The following is a 17,834-nucleotide window of genomic DNA, read 5'->3' as shown; positions in this document are numbered from 1 at the left end:
GCGATCATAAAAATGCATGGGCCTCACAGTGGCGCAGTGGTTATTATTTCTGCCTCGCAGTGCTGAGGCCCCGGGTTCAAATGCGGACTTGGGGTGTTCTCTGTGTGGAGTTTGTGTGTTTTCCCCATGCTCCTGTGGGAATCTGCCAGGTGCTCAAGTTTTCTCCCACAGTCCGAAGACATACTGCTAGATACATAGGCTTCTGGGGGAAAACTGGGCCTGGTGCGAGTGTGTTCATATCTGTGTCTGTGTGTGCCCTATAACAGACTGGCATCCCATCCAGAGTGTACCCTACCTTGCACCCGCTGCTTGCTGGGATAGGCTCCCACTCCCCTGCCACCCTGTGCTGGATAAAGGGGTAGAAAACGAAAGGATGGATAAAAAGGAATGGATGAGGTGACGGGATACAGTAATCTCTCTGAACTCCTGCGATAGAACCAAGTGTGACAATGCAATCATTTGAACAGTCAATTATTTCAGCTGTGTCCGATGAACATAAATAGATCAATAAAACCACACTGCTTAGAATTGCACGGTCAGAGTGGATGTCACTTTGAGAAAACGCAGTCTGGTTTGTAAGAAATCCAAAGGCAACAGAACAACTCACACTCAATCGTCTTCCTTCTTGTCGAAGGCTATAGACGTCATGGAAGTAAACTATTGTGAAAGATTTAGGGCGTGAAAAGTCAAAGCATGAATCAAACACTTCAGGAGCAGTTCTAAAAGAAGTCAGGAGAGATGCAGAGATCCGCTTAAAGAGAAAAATCCTTCCGTGGCCAGCCAAAGGAAAGGGGGATGGACAACCCGGGCAGCACCAGAAGAGGGTCCGAATACATTTACCAACCCAGTTCGGGTGGGTTTAAAAGTATTCACCCGGGATGAAACGGCAAGCCTCAACTCTGCCAACTACCTTACAAACTCAGCAAATGAACCCACAAGTCTGTCTTTTATCTGCCCGTCTGGACTGGGGGAGGAAACTGCAGCACCCAGAGGTGACCCCATGAAAACACGGGGGGGACATACAAACTCCACACAAACGGCACCTCAGGGGCAGAACGGGCAGCACAGCTGACCGCTGAGCAACCCTGCTGCCTCACCACAAACTCAGAACTTCAATAAAAACTGTAAAAAGGGGGCAGGTGAGCTCCTCCCCACCTCGGGAGACCTGACATCGCTCAATCACATGCTCCTACTGGTGCTCTCAACATCCTCTGGTCCCAGGTTATCCCCATGCTGCACTGAACAGCCTGGGGTGGCCAACGAGGTATATTTTCACATTCAGAAAGCTCACCGGGGCTTTTCCCCACTCAGGACACGATGACCACATCCCTTCATGAGTAATTTCCCTGTACCGTGTCCGGCCTCAAAAACCGACCCTGTCCTGTTACATGAAGCAGCGGGGAATACTCTCCAAGCGCGCTCATGACTCTTTTCGTAAGGACCAAGTGTTATCATTAGATTTAAATTATTTAGATACCCTTTAATTTGTATTAGTGATCAAATGAAGTGTATTTATAGATTCTATATAACAGCGTTTTTGATAAATATACGAATTATCTCTGTCACTCCTGTAAGTGTTTAATTAAGATGAGAATTTCCCATTTAGTGAATTAACACGTGTTAAACCACTTTATAGAATGTACGTAAGGAAAACCAAAGACATATGCAGATGTGCACGTACACAGCGAACATTTGCATGTGTCCACACATACAGTGTAGAGGGTTACGAGTGCACCAAGTCTGAGGAAAAACAACGGAGTTAAGCAACGCGGACACTTAAATGAAGATTCCTCTGCCATTACCCCTTGCTGCGAGTGCGATGTCGAAATAAAAAATGAATATCCCTGCCGGACTTCAACTTCGGCAGCACATGTTTACAGCACGCCTGTTCGCTGCCGAATAACAGACACGACTCGCAGCACAACTTCGGAAACCTTAGCTACGGTTCCATCTGCGTCAATAATTTCTTGCTTAATAATATACTGGCGCCCCCACCAGCAGCTGAAGTACCGTGCTTCAACAAGACGCGGTCTGAGGACTGGCTGAACGAAAGTATTTTTTTTATTTATTTATTTTGCTCAACCTCCACCATACCTGCATGACCGCGACAAAAAATTCAAAATTCGCAGAGACTGAAACTACGGGTTGTTGCGGGGTGTTTCCCCCCCCCCAAAAGGAAAAATCCCCGCCTGGCGATTTTATTTTTCAAAACCTATTTTGTTAATTACACCGTCCGTTCTCACCATCGGATCCCCGGCAGGTCGCAGTTGGAAAATAGATCTTACTCTCCTGTACCACCAACACCACTGGGCTTGTTTCAGTCTGTCTCATTTCACAGTCCAAGGAAATATCGGCTTGACAGTACTTTCTCAAAGGAGTTAAAACATCAGGAAGAGAATGCACCGAGTGCCCATAACTCACAGCAGACCAATGCAGGCTGCACTCTTGAGAAAGAGCGACTGAAGTTCATTAGCGCGGCCGAAATGTCAACAACCGCAGCCCCGACTGCACGACACCTCGCAGACCAGCCCGTTTTGTTTACAAAACGCTTCTTCCACCCCCCCCGAAATATTTCGCAACCCGAAAGATCAACACCGCCGAAACGTTTCTCCACAGACCTACCCCCCCCCCTTCTCCAATATAACACAGACGTTTTAAAAATATATAAACAGCAACTTACCTCAGCCGGACGCTCGACGGAAGTATTCTTTTTCACATAAAAAAAGTCAAGCAGAAGGCTCTCCCTAGCACAACCCCAGTAACAGACCTCTCTCTCTCTCCCAGTTTCTCCCCTAACCCCGAGTCAGTTACGCAGTTCTCGGTCTGTCTGTTTCGCTCTTTCACTCTCTATCTCCAACCGCCCACTTCCGGCTCCACTTCGCGTCTGGCAGCAGCGGCCCCTCCGCGCTCGAGCACGGATCTTATGATCCGCCCGGCTCGCCCCGGTCTGCGCGAGCGAGCGGCGCCCCGCGAGCCCGCGGCAGGGGTGCCCCGGGAGGGAGAGGGGCGCGTGTGCCCTCCCCGCGCGGTCCTGCTGCGCTCCAACCCCTGAAACCTACACCGGGCTGCATCGGCGCTACCTGCGGCGTACACGGATCCACGCGGGTTTATTTCACGTCTACTTACCCTCTTTTAAAAAAAAAAAGTCGCGATGGTGCCAATCGTCAGATGGAGCATCTACGACAAGAGCCTCCGCAGTTTATCAGTCCCCCTTTCTTTCTTTTTTTTTCTTGCAGTTTATTTATAAACCCTCGGCTTTTATTTAGCGTCGGGTTGACAGACCACACCGGCTTCGCGTCTAACGAAACTGGCCGTGTTTTAATGTTAATGGTAAGTAAAACTGGGGACAAGAGATTGAAATATATCGAGGGCGCACTCAGGGTAACTCGGAACTGTATTTTTATGTTGCCTTAAACTCCGCAGCTTGTAGCTCGCATTGCATAGCCGGCACCGCCTCCCGGTGCCCGAAGCGCGCTTAATCCCCACGTTACTTTCTTAAACACGCTGAAATTGTGTCAGAGCGCACCCACTGCTCCGACCCGATCCCTCTTCCCACGCAAGCGGTGGCACGCTGTCGAAACCTGAACTATACACTCGCTCTGCCTGTAGCAACCGGCCTTCTCCAAAACCACCCTCCGTGACTAACGCGCGATGCAGAACCGATCGACAAACTACAGTTTTTGCGTGTTGATTGTAAGAGGCTGGACTGACTGCGGATGAAACCCGCAGCGCGGTAGCAAGAGATAACGATAGAACCCCGAAAAATAATGAGAAATCACATTGGAAATGTTCCAGTGCTCTATAATTTTTCTATAAAATCGGGTCATTTTCGTAATCGAAAGTACCTGTCCTGGAGGATTTGGGTTTTCCCACGTGTAACAAAAACCAACATTTCGCCTTTAAATCTACTGTCATTGCATGGGAAAAAAATAAAAGGGATGTTTTTGTATAGGCACAGTACTTCATATACAGTATAGGCAGAGCCTGATTTCATTCACTGCTAAACTGTACCGAGGTGACACACAGCTGTCATTCTGCACCAGTAGCCTGCTTACTGGGCAGAGTAGGTGGAGGTGAGCTGGTTGATTTAAGGGGGGACGTCGGGGGGGGGGGCAGATTGTCCCCCCCACCACCACCCCAGGAATCCAGCCAGGACATCAGACAACCTTTTGGAAACCCCCCTGGGAGCATTACTGACCAGGTAGTGAGAGCACCAGCGCCCCCTGCAGCTGGGATTCACCACTCACCCTACTGGGCCGGCGGGTCTGGAAACCCTGATGAACAGTGAAGGGTGCAGCCTCCCGGTCCACCAACACCCCTTGGAGGTCTGATCGCTGCATCACGGCAGCCTGCTGCCCATGTCCAGACCTGCTGGACACAAGCAGGATCAGGACACGAGACGGTCATCATTCTGAAACGCTATGAACTCGTCTTTATTCGTAGTATTAGTAACAACAACAACAACAATAATAATGCTGATGATGTAAGAAATGATTATAAATTAATACGCACTGCTGCGCTGGTTATCTGTGTTGCACTGGGGCCCTGGTTCAGTTCCGGGGGTGCTATCTGCATGGAGTTTGTATGCTCTTCCTGTGTTTGCGTGGGTTACTTCCTGGTGCGAGTGTGTGTCCGCCCTGCAGTGGACTGGCGTCCTGTCCAGTGTGTGCCCTGCCTGTGTTACACCCGCTGCTTGCCTGGATAGACTTGGCCTCCCCTGGAGCCCTGAATTGGACAAAACCGTTAGAAAATGGAGGCATAATAGTTGTTGTTGTTGTTGTTGTTGTTGTTGTTGTTGTTGTGATGTTTTACAATCATTTAAATACTATCCTGGAAAATGCAAAAGCTCTAAACGAAACCTTATGTTATTTTTATTTCTGATCGTTTTGTCATGAATAAAGAATAAAATAATGACCTTTTCTACATCTGCTGTTTGTTTTTTTTAACAATGCAGGTCCAGTTAAAAAATCTCAGGATTAAAAAAAAAAGATTCTAACCTCGTTTCAGGTGCTACCGCTTCTTAAACCGATATTGGTATTACAGAGGAGGACTAAGTGTCCCTACTGGAGTCACAAGTAAGCACTTTGTACATCTTAACTGGTGTTTGGAGCCATTAAACTTATCGCGAAACGTGTTTAGAAAATCCTAGGTTTTAAGCATTCACTGTTTCTAATCTTCATCTTAATTGAATGCGGTTCTGAAGATTTCGAGAGTCTTTCCTGATAACAGAAAGCCAAGGAAAGTAAACACAGATATTCAAATAATTTTCTTTATCTCTGACGTCACCGGTATAATCGGAACATCAGCAGGACCGACAAAAAGAAACATGACGTTCAGAAACGAGAACAAGCAACAAGGAAACAGTCCGAACCAGTTAGGTAGGTTTAGGTTTAGACGCTGGAAGCGCAGAGGTCACTTCAGTTCATGATTCTGTGACAGTTGACGGCATTCGAAATACTGAGCTTGTGCTCTATTCCCATCGTGCGCTTTTGAAAACATCTTACACGCCGACAGCTAAGCAACCAGCTCATTTATTCCGCGAGCACTGGGAACAAGCACAATTCGGCCACGTGACCCGGGTTTTTTTTTCACTTTACACCGGGTTTTCCAAAAGGCGGATGGTTTGAGGCTGAAGTCCTGCAATTCTCAGTTAGGAAAGAAACAGAGCACATCAGACCTGCACTGTGAAGTCAGAGCACGATTTCTATATACTTTGTGTAGAATATGAAAACACAAATGCGCACACACCCTAGGGTGCACACCCTATTGAAACCCTAATATTTGAATGGATCATATTAATCGTCTAATTATTAACAGTTGTAACACTGCTCCCATGCCGCCTGGGCAACAACCTCAAAGGTAATGAGCAGAACTTGTGAGTTTTACTACAGGAGAGTCTAGCGAATACCTTTACCAATCTTTCCGAGAAATTGACTGCTGCTGGTGTATCTTGTAGGGCCACACCCTGTTGCTCTACAAACAAGGTTGAAAGGTGACAAAAAAAAAGCTGAAAGATGACAGCCATTTAACAATATAAAGAGTTGGATTTGGATTGAAAGTCATTTTACATGTGCAGCCTGCTGGTGCATTGGACAGCACTGCTACCTTGCACCACTGGGGCCCTGGGTTCAGTTCCTGGGGTGCTGTCTGTGTGGAGTTTGCATGTTCTCCTTGCATTTGCACTGGCTGCTCCAGTTTCCTCCCACAGTGCGAAGCCGTGTAGGTAGGTTGATTGGCCTTTGTGTGATTGTGTGTCCTGTGATGGACTGGCGTCCTGTCCAGGATGTCTCCTGCCCTGCCCCCATTGCTTCTCAGGATAGGCTCCAGGCCACTGTAACCCTGAATTCATTAGATAGATACTTCATTGATCCTGTGAGGGAAATCGCAGTGCAACAGCAGCTTAACACAGTCAACACAGCACAGCGTAATGAAATGATACAATAATACAGTACAATCAGTACAGTCAGTGAAAAGTGCACTGAGAGGAGTGGTTATTGAAACTGACATGATGGTGACGTGCAAGAATTTCACATTCTGAGCTTCACGAGAGGGAAAACAACAACAGAAGAGCCACCACTGAAAGCTGTACTGGACTCCCGTAACTGAGCTTGAAGTCGGGAGATAACCAAAGGGTGTGCCTACACCATCCATTTTCTGGACCCTGTGCACCAGCTGCATAGAGACCCCGAACCAACATTAACGGGTCTCACTCATAGCAACCAGTATCGCATTTCCAGCGCGATGTGAAGATAACTCTCATGGCGTTGTGGTAGGAGCGGTATGGCATGAATGAGACAGAGAGGAAATGCACGTTTTGTTTTGCAGTCACTCATTTTGTGGTGACCTTTGATTTGTTTTGTGTTTTCTTTCCTGCATTTTCTGTTTCTGTTTCTATCTGCTTTCCATCAAGGATTTTTCCTCCCCCTTGTCTTCAATGACTGGCAAAGTCAGGGGATTCCACTCTTGGTCCTGGAAGCCATTCTGAGCCCTGGTTGCAGAGGAGAGAGGCTCAGACAGCACTGCTCCTGGACAAGTCCTGACTGAGGACACACCCCAGGGGGGCGAATCAGAGTGACCAATCAAACCTCACTTGTACGTTTTTGATATGTGAGACAATGCCGGATCAGCCGACAAAACCCCACATGCACATAGGGAAGAACATGCAAACTCCATACAGACAGGCACTGGCATCCAGACTCAAACTCAGGATCCTGATGCTGTGAGGTAACTGTGCTGCCCACCACACCGCCCTGCTCATAGTTCTCTTTTCAACCACAAACGGTATAAAAAACTTTCAAACCACTGCAGAAATATTCATTAGTTTGTTGTTTGAGCTGGATACAACTGCAAGTTAGAATGAAACCCTACACACACACCATGGACTGGATCATCTCCAGGTGAGATGATCTGAATTCGGTGAGGATTTGAATACTGACCAACTTGAATCCCCAAAGGTCAGGCTCCTTTAAGTTTTACAGGGGTCCCTTCAATTGTCATTTGCATAAAATTTAATTCAAAGGTAATTTGAGTCCTCATCCAAATAATCACTCCAATTATAAAATGAGTACTGACATAGGATTCTGTGGTCCTCATTGATTGGAGTTGCTCATCCCTGTTCTAAGACGCTCATGCCTTCAGTCCTTAAACATTGCAATACCGGAAGCAGAGTGTCCTACCCTGGTATATTGGTCTTTACCCAGGTCAGCTCTGTTATTGGTTTAATTAGACAAAATGAACAACCTCTCCCAGTGGCCGTCTCTTCAGATGCTGCTTTATAACCTAGAAACTCTGCAGACGCAGGTCCTGCAGGATCAGGATTAGATAGTCGTGGCCTAGAGGTTTAATTTAACCAGAGCACTCTGCTACCTGATCAATAACTTAATCAAACCCAATTTTGTCAGGCGTCTTCAAAAGGAGCTGGGGGATGGCCCTGCCACGGTGCATCTATGTTATAAGGCTACAACAACCCAAGAGATCTGGGGTCTGGCAGTTTTAGTTCCCTCTATTACCTAAGGTGTTAAGTCTCTGGGAAGAAAAGCAACCAACTGATGATTTTGAGGTGTGTGGGCCATTATTGGCCTGACCGATTGGACTGGGGGCACTGTGAATGATTCCTAATTGTCTAGTTCTCAGAAGCCACAGGGTGAGTGTTTGTTCCCCATTTGTACTCTCACTTTCCTAATCAAACTAATTGCTTGATCAATTGGATTTTTTTTCCCCAAGTCTTCAGCAGTAGAGGTCATGGTGATAAATAGAAAACCTGCCGGACCACAGATCTCCACTGCTGCAAAGAAAGAATCTTTCTTGCTCTTTCAGCTTCCAGGTTTCACAGCCTGGGGGGCAATCTGCTTTGAGCTGTATTATTCCTGACACAGAAAGAAAGGTAGGCTCAGTGTCAGAGGCACACATGGCCATATTAACCTTATTAGTCTTAAAAATACTTGATGTGTCCTAGAGGCACACAGATCTTGATAAACAACAGCTACAGTATTTTTCTCATACAGTAAAGTTTAAACTCATGGCTCAGCTAAGTTTTGCGTGTAGAATCCCATCGAGTTGTTCACAGCAACGATTCGTTCTATACAAGACAAATGAACCCTTTCCCAAGAATGCGACTGTAAACAAGCACATTGCAGTGTGTTGGATCGAAACATTGCTTTCATGCACAACGCAAAGTTAAAGATACGCATTCGTTGGTATAATTTGGCTACTTGATCTATCAACAGCAACTCTCTATAAAAGCGTAATATAAAAACATTCTTTTGTGTGTCAATGATGAACCCAAGACACCTGATTAAAATGCCATTTAAGCAGTTCTCAGACATGATCTCTGTGAAATTGTGTCCCTGACAATTAAATTCCCTTCATGAATTTGAGGCTATCTTGTAGGTTTACCATTATTACATGGGTTTATACATATCAGCACACTAAGTAAGTGGATGTCTTCCCAATAGCAGTGATAACAAAAATACGTGGGTGTCTTTAGAAAATGTTCGATGGTTTGCTCTTGCAGATTTCCTTTGATTATGTGAATCAATATTCATTTTGAAGATGACAAAGTGTTCTCTAATGCCATCATCCCACACTCCCTGGTTTAAATTAAAAACAAATATTTTTGAAAGTATTGCAGATTAAGCACAAAAACTTAGCTGATTACAGAAAAAAATAATTAAAGCAAAGATTGACAATGTGGTCAGACCCATTTCTCTTAAAACGAAGATTTCTAGCAATTTTCCTAGAAATGAGAAGTTATGGCCCAGGCTGTGCCACCGAATTCCTGAGCAGGCCTTTTCAGCAATGACTCCTACATCACTAGCAGTCTTCACACACAAGACCTTTGGTGGTAGATCTAACTGCAGCTCAAAAAATGTATTTTGCGATGTGGGGTTGAGACTGATACACGCTTGGTCACGCTTGCGTGAATTTTCAGAAATCGTTCTTAAAGAAAGAAGCAAAACTAGATTATATTTTGTAGAAAACTGTGTAAACCTGGTCAAATGCCTTTAAAATGTCTTTCATGAGCTCCCCCTTTTAGTACTAAAAATATTCATCGTTTAACCACCCCCCACCCCTGCCTCTCTGCTGGTTATTTTTTAGAAGTAGTTCTTACAGACCAACTGGAAATGAAGGTATTTTTGTAGTACTTACAGAAATGAAGTAAGGTCATTATAAAGTATACTGAACACTTACGTATCATATTTCAACAGGCTCTACAAGGTGTGGTTCTGATCCCCTAACAATAACCGTGTTGTTCAATGCAAACTATAGGTACCAGTAGTTTATTTATTATAATAAACCCATTATAATACACATATTTAGACACACCTACCCCCTAGTTAAAAGTACCTGTACAGTGTTTAAAGATCAAAGATGGATAAATGCAGTTTAAATGTATGAAAATATTGCTGCCAACTGACTTATAAGATTGCTTTTGCTCTCTGTAGTTTCCAGCTCAACACTTGTGATACCACAAGTGCTACACAATGAGTGTGATGCCTAAAAATGCATCAATATCAGCTCCTCCCCTTCTTGTGGTGAAAAAAGGCATCTCTGGTAGCGCTAAGAGGACTGATTTCTGAGATAGGCAAAGTGATTATGAATTATGATTATGTTCTGGAGCATAGGATTATCATACAATGACATCATTTAATTCTCAACTTCAGTATAGTGCTGGTCATGATTTGTTTTAAACCTGATTTTCCATGTAAGTCAGTTCCCAGTGACTGGAAAATTGCAAATGTTATATCCATCTAAGAAAGGGGACACAAGTGAATGAGGGAACTCTGGGTTATTTCAGTCTGACATGTATTTGACGGGAGGATATGGAAAACATCTTAAGAGCTAAAGAGAACATTATCATTATAGTCAAAATTTACACAGACGTCTTCAATGCAGTGTGTTTAGATTTCCAGAAAGCATCTGATAAGGTCTCACAATGAAGGTAAATTCTCAAACTGCAAACTGCAGGAATCCCAGGCCACGTATCTATACATTGATTGGAAACTGCTCCTCAGCAGCAAACAGATGCTACAGTAAGTGGAGAGAAGCCTATCTGGGCTGTGGTCATTAGCGGAGTAACACAGGCATCTCTTTTAGGCCTGCTGCTCTTTCTGATCTACATACAAGATTTATCATCTATTTTTAGTCAGCAAACTCGTCAAATGTGCAGATGACATAAAAATAGGAAAGAGAACAAATACATTAGAGGCAGCAAAGATGTTAGAAGTAGACTAAGATACCACCCAGGACTGGGCAGATAGAGTACCTGTCAGATTATATATAATTACTGACAAGTGCAAAGTAAAGTGCAAATAGTTCATATTCATACTATATATACAAAATGAGGAATGGAAATACATGTGCAATGTAACATTGCAGAATTCAAATCATGGGGAGTTCGATTTAAGTTCATGCTCAAATTGTACAATGCATTGGCTAGACATCATTTAGAATACTGTTTACCACTTATGTAGCTACATTTCAAGAATAGGGCAAGGACATATCTGCACTAAAATCAAAGAAACCACAGAAGGGCCATATCAATAGCATTAAGGGAATCTTTAACACGGGCAGGTTAAAGGAACTGAATATCTTTAGTTTTGAATAAAGGGGACTTGATTCAAGCAATCAGACTTCTCAAAGGCATTGACAACACCGTAGACTTTGTCACGATCAGCCGTGCCTGTGATCTCTCTGCTCTCAACTACACCCTTCGGTATCCTTTGTACTGCAGTGCACTGACGTTTTTAATTTGCAGACTGCACATAATGACTGCAAACATGGAACACACGCCAGCAGGCATACACATTAGTGCTCTGCATCCACACTCTCTGTGCATGCTTTGATATTGCTTTAGTTCTTACTATTGCATTAGTTTCTGCCTGATACTTCCAGCTTCATTATGCTGGCAATACTGTATTTTTTTATGCAAAGCATCTTGGAGGGCAAAATGTATATTAACATTTTTTTTCTGCTAGGTCATGTAAGACTTTGATTTTACTTCCCACCCAGGGAAAAAAGCACAAGGATCATCGGCATGCGCAGGAGAGCCTCAACGAGCGTGAGGAAACAAACTGTCCCTTCCTGCGACCAAGCCCACTGCACTGTACTGGCCTCCCCAGGACTGGGGATCAAAGGGTTAAATCCAGCAGCTGAAAGAGAAAGTGGAAAGCAAATATCAAGATCCAACGATCTCCCACGCTGAATACTCCTTCAGACAATACACTGTCCTTGCCATTTTGGTTTTTTTTCTGCTTTCAATCAAAGAAGGTTCTCCCTTTTCTTCAAACGGGTAACTATAACGCTTAAGACACAGATTATAGAGATGTGTGAGGGAGCTCCACACTGCGGCACAAAACTGAGGAGGCTCAAACACACCAGTATTGCGTAGCTAGAATTCAGTGCATCCAGCAGGGTAGCTGCGCACAGGGTAGGCCAACACTTACGCTACAGACATGGAAGCACAGTGATGAAGACTACAGCAGGTGTTTTGGCACATCATCGCTTGGATTTAATTCTGGAAATCCAACAGAGGCTCATCCAGGAAAGGAGCAGCTGGTTAGGGGTTTAGACATTAACTTACACAAAGAAAGAAAGGCGGCACAAAAAATGAATGAAGAAACAGAAGGTAAAAAAAATATGCCTTTTTTGACCAGTGCAAATATTTCCGTAACTACTGTATGTGCACCAAATCCAGCCAGCTCACAGTGATTCAAGACAGCAGCGGTGATTGCACTGTTTGCTTTTGTTAATAAAACAGGTTATATTCCACTTTCACCCCTTGTCAAGGCCGGGTCATATCTGTCTCAGCTTTCGGGAACTAAAACCACAGTAGAGTTACTCACAGCTCCCACCCTGACTACAAAGACGATTCTGGCCGCTATTTTTAGCGTTACAATAACTATCGCAGTGACTCATAAACAGGGTGAGACTGACATCCCTCGGAGTGCAGCAGAGAACACATGGGAACAGAGGCCAAATCCATTCCATTTCACCTTATATTCCTTTTTTTTGTGGAGGAGAGCCTTCAGATCCTCTTTCTTCCTGATTCTTCCTTACATCTCAAAGATATTCTTCACACAAGGAGTGCAATTGTTCGATTGACGGGAGACCTGTATTTTAGTGGCCTCTGAAAAAAACAAGTTGTTTGAATAGACTCCACGACAGCAATAGTGCTTCAGACCAGGAGAGTACCATGGGAAACCGAGAGCTTTTGCAGAATGTTCGGAACGATTCAAGTGGATCACAGATTATTTTGAGCCGAACCAGGAGAGTCATATCACCATGGCAGCCCACTGAGGCTCAGCAGGTGTGAGCCTGGCCAGTACCTGGATGGGAGACTCCTGGGAAAAAGGTTGCTGCTGGAAGAGGTGTGAGTGGGGCCAGCAGGGGGCGCTCACCCTGCAGTCTGTGTGGGTCCTAACGCCCCAGTATAGTGACTGAGACACAGACTGTGAAAAGGCGCCTTTCTACAGATGAGACATAAAACGGAAGTCCTGACTCCCTGTGGCTATTAAAAATCCCAGGGGGCTTCTCGAAAAGAGTAGGGGTGTTACCTCGGTCTCCTGGCCAAATTTCTTATTGGCCTTTAATAATTATAATTATTACTTCAGAAAAGCTGCCATCAGAACAAACGGGCACAGTGGATGCTGGGAATGACAGCAGTCTTAAAGGAGTTCACCTGAAGTTTACAAGTATTTACTGCCCTTTTCCGTCTCACAGCAGTATCTTCTCCCATGGCCTTCACTGAGGAATCTCCCCCTTAATCCTTACCATTCCTGCCAACGGCTGTAGAGTAGGTTCTGTTTACAAGTCGCTCAGATGTCTGGGGCATCCTCCATCCTTCGTCATTAGCCCTTGCACGTTTGCGGGGATGAGAAACATGGGTTCACATTTCAATTTGCGCTGCATAAGCCAACAACTTTTCGTAACAGTTGCATCTGTGAAGAGAACGTTACTTTGGGCCCTGAGGAGATTGCTGGAGCACGACGACACCTGGTGGTCACACTTAGTTACTGCGCTGTGTGAACCACACATTGGTTGCAATGGTGCTCTGGGGCTAATAATAATAATAATAATAATAATAATAATAATAATTGCTTACACTTCTATAGTGCTTTTCTGGACACTGAACTCAAAGAGCTTTACACGTAATGGGGACTCCCTTCCACCACCACCAATGTGCAGCCCCACCTGGTGGATGGTCAGGTGTTCGTGGTTGGTCAAGCACGAATGAAAAAGCGGCCAAAAATGGCCGATTTTATCATGTTGTTGTGACTCTTTTATCTCCAGAACAAAAAACTAGGTTCCCACCACAGCCTGCATCATTTTTTGATGCAGCAACCAGAACAGCCCCTTTTCTGTCTGGTGTCTTCTGGCCCGTTGGTGAAAATGTGTTGAGGGATGTAGTGTCAGGGCCCTCAAGCATGGGAGATATACTGTACGAACACAGGCAGTGATGGCACAGGCTTTGTCACATTCTGAGCACACATGGATGTACCTGTGAGCTGCTCTCCTCCACACCAAATACTTCCCATTCCATCCACATGTGTTCTCAGAACAGCAGGCTTTTTCTTTAAAAGCTGGCTTCTGTAAATTAAAATTAAAAGTGACACCTGTCCCACCTTTAAGGGCTTGAATGGCTTCTGATTATGTGTTTCAGTCAAGTGTGAAGGCATTTACTATTCCCACACCCTCCCCTGCACAGTGGTACTGGGAGATCATATTCATCATATCCGTGAACTCTGATAATAGCAGCTCTGCTTCCTGCATTTCAGAAATCTGATGTGATTTTAATAACCCCTTTCCCCTCATCTCTAGCCATCTTGCATCATTTTTCATTCATTGATCTGATGCGTTTATCCAAAACAACTTACAGTTGTACATCTGCACATTCTACTAGTGTGACACAAGGAAAATCTCTAATATCTCTGCATGGTAGGAGCATCCCATCTACAACATGGGCTCCTAACCCTCCACCACTCCATGCCGTGTAGGGATTTCACCCACCTTAGCACATAGCTTAAAGAGTTCAGGACGCAACCTGGCACAAGACTCTCATGCTATCTCAAAGCAGGAAAGACACCATGTGTTACTGCCAGGATAAATCTGTTATAGTGAAAATCACAAAACAATCACACAGCACAGAAACCACTTTGTTTTAAGTTGCTAGCAAACGTCTTATGGCTTTTGATTTAATTTTTAAACTGGCAGGACATGTCACTCTTATCTGCACACACCATCGACTATGTAAAGCCAATGAACTATTCTGTGGGTGGCATTGTACTTGGTTCTCAATCTAAATTATAGAACTCAGGGGTGACATTTCTTCTAGGCTTGATGTCTGAGGCACATTTGCAAAATATTCTGAAAACATCATTCTTCCTTCTAAGAAAGCTTGCCAGACTATGTCCTATGTGGTTTCTGAGTGTATCCATTCTGAAAAGAAAGGTTTTGAGCCTAGATCTGAATGCGCTCAGGGCAGGTGACACTGATATTCTTGGGGATAGAGTTCCAGAACTCTTGGGCACAGCAGGAGTAGGCCCTGTCACTCATAGAGTGCAGGCAGACTACGGGGACATACGGAAGACCAGACAGACAAAGAATGAAGGTCACAAGGTAGTGAGCGAGGAAGATAAGTCAGACAGGTACTGAGGTACCAAGCCTTACAGAGCCTTACAGGAGAGCATGAGTATTTTGAAGTTGACACAAAACCTGTTAGGAAGCCAGTGCAAGGACTCCAGGATAGGGGTAATGTGATCACTTGCATGCAACCTGGCCAGGATTCTGGCTGCTGAATTCTGAACATATTGGAGTTTGTCCAGTGTGGAGTTAGATACCCTAGCGAGCAGGGCATTTGGAGTACTGCATTCTGGTAAAGATAAACGTTTTGACAAGCTTTTCTGTTAGTCAGAGACCCCTCAGTGCTTCCTCCTGCCTCAATGACCTTTGAGCACAGAGACTACAGCAATATGCGTTTCATCCTGAATGTGTGGCAGGAGTGTACACCATACGATGAGCTCCCAAAACTCTTTAAAAATAAATACGCTAGCTTTAATAAACATTGCAAATGTTATTTTTTTAGCTATCCCTTTTTGTAAAAAAAGAGAATACATCTTGTCTCATTCATAGCTTTTCAAAATGACTGAATTTGGAAACGATGCTTAAAGTCAATCGTGTGCACAAAGAATACTGCTTAAATCAGAGCTAGTCCCAGTGAATCACAATTCAGTAGCTCTTAAATTGGTCTAATTTAGCTAATAGATCAATTAGGTAGTTAAGAAGGTGGAATGAAATCCTACAGCGACAGCAGCTCCCTGGGGCTTGAATTATGAGCCTCTGCCTTCAGCTGGGTTCACACTGAACATGAAGTAGAGGGTAAACTCACGTGGTTTGGCACTTACCTACCACAGATGGAGGGCATTTCCATAAGTATCCGAGAAACCTTTAGCCCCCCTCTTGGGACAGGGAGACTTTTTGAACAGAGAAATAAGAAAAAAAATTTTTGTAACCGTATTTTACTCAAAAGAATTTAATAAGCAGCGAGTATTCAAACTGATAGCATTTATGGGGGTTTGGGATGGGCATATTCTGCAGAGAGAAAACAGACCAGAGGTAGTTTTAACCCAAATACAGCTCAGCACTGTCCTTCACTTAATCCTTGTACCTCAATACACACTCATCCTACCCACACTCCCCACCGGTCCTAGAATCATTCCAAGGAAGAAATGCAAATGCTTCCTGTAATAAGTGAATCACTGTTAATCGTAAACTGTGTTTTTCTATTTGATACACCCACATGTCTGCATATGACAGTACTGTACTCAGAACTTCCTTGTTACTAAGAATACGCGGCAGGAATGCACAGCGATTACACGACCTGAATGGAGAGCACAGGAAGCATGACCTAACTGAACTTCATGTCATCTTTGTGCAGCTGGTGTGAACAACCAACACAGTAAAAAAAAAAAAACACTTTCATATTCCGCCAAAGGAATTGCCCAATGACCGTAAACAACAACAACAAAAAAAACAACAGCTTTTTATTTATCCCTTTCAAATTAGCAGATGACATCTCACTAGGTGGTGGAATATCCCCCTCATTAAAATATAAACCCATGGTCTGGTTTAATATCTGTGGAGACACAAATACCTGGCCTGCACTTGCTATTTTAGACACGTGTATAAAAAGTGTGCACCTGCTATTACTATTTCTAGATTAATACTCAAATGTGCACACCTGAACTTTATGCAAGACCTCATTTTGCCGATTTAGAAATGCTGATCATGTTAATCAAATGCAATGAAATTACATGTTGCCAAAGCAACAGTAATCAGCAGACAAAAAAATAAAAAAAACACTCCTCAGAGGGTCACTGACAAGAGCGTACATGCTTGATCACAGCCCTCTGAGTTTCCTCTCTTCCAGTCCAGACGAATTATTCTGATGCTGGCAGGCGCAGGAGTTCTGGGATTAGGGTCATTATTTCAGGGAATAAGGTCTGCGGTGTTTCTTGCAGTAGAGAAAATAATAACATCACTGCCTCTATTTCTTAGTGGTTCAACAGCCTGTCTTCTCCAAGAAGCCAGTTCTGCCAGGTTCCTTCAAGGCTCGGCAGAGGCTGGCACCAAGCTTGCAATTTAACCGGCTGCGTCCCAAATCAAGCGCTGTGCTCCGCCAAAAACGTCCCTTCATTTCACGGAGTTACAACATTGAGTTGCTTTCATGTTTTTCAAGAGGTATGCCTAGGATACATTTAAAAAATGAAAACAAACCTTGCTTGTTTGACAAGTCTGACAGTTTTCAAAACTGGTTCCCAGGCTGAGTAAGGCACTAGAAAGAGAGACTGTGTGGATATGCGACAGTGTGGCAATTGAGCAGGCAGGTTTGCAGTGAATTGTCTGGGGACGTGGAAAAATAAAGCTTGGCCCAACAGTCTGTGGCCCAATCCCCCAAAATCATACAAATGAAAACAGTTCTCAAATTATTTGACCATAAAACACATTTTTCCTCAAATTTCAAGTTCACTATGGCTTTAGTTGGGGTTTAATAGGCCTCGAGGCTGGCTGGGAGCCGGTTCAGAGATAAACGTTACAGCTGGCAGGATGCTCCATTGAGGTCATTAAGCATAAGTCTTCAAAAAGGGGGCGGGGGGCATTTTTCACAATAACGAAACTTGTCAAGAACTTAACCAACACTGGGGGGGGGGGGATATTCTCACTTTTCATTCGTCCTCCAGAGGTGCAGAAACATGATATTTGACAATATAATAAAGTCAAAACCGAAAAAGTACCCGTTGTTGACACGTGCTCATGAGGAAAGTTTGCAAATTGCA

The 17,834-nt window shown here is 44.3% G+C and overlaps 1 protein-coding gene across 4 annotated transcripts in view; it reads right to left on the bottom strand.

The window, feature by feature from the left end:
- The window catches only part of stat5a (signal transducer and activator of transcription 5a), a 90,369-nt gene extending 87,329 nt beyond the window's left edge, over window positions 1-3,040 (bottom strand). The window contains exon 1 of one of the 4 annotated variants that reach the window (XM_015361884.2): window positions 2,681-3,040. The gene's annotated coding sequence lies outside the window, so the exon portion shown is untranslated. The other 3 variants (XM_015361881.2, XM_015361883.2, XM_015361882.2) reach the window with 3 other exon arrangements.
- Window positions 3,041-17,834: the final 14,794 nt, after the last annotated feature.

Source organism: Lepisosteus oculatus, chromosome 28 (genome assembly GCF_040954835.1).
Source record: "Lepisosteus oculatus isolate fLepOcu1 chromosome 28, fLepOcu1.hap2, whole genome shotgun sequence".
Lineage (NCBI taxonomy): Eukaryota > Metazoa > Chordata > Actinopteri > Semionotiformes > Lepisosteidae > Lepisosteus > Lepisosteus oculatus.
Note: the sequence above shows the minus strand (reverse complement) of the source record. Positions and strands in the feature narration are given on the sequence as shown.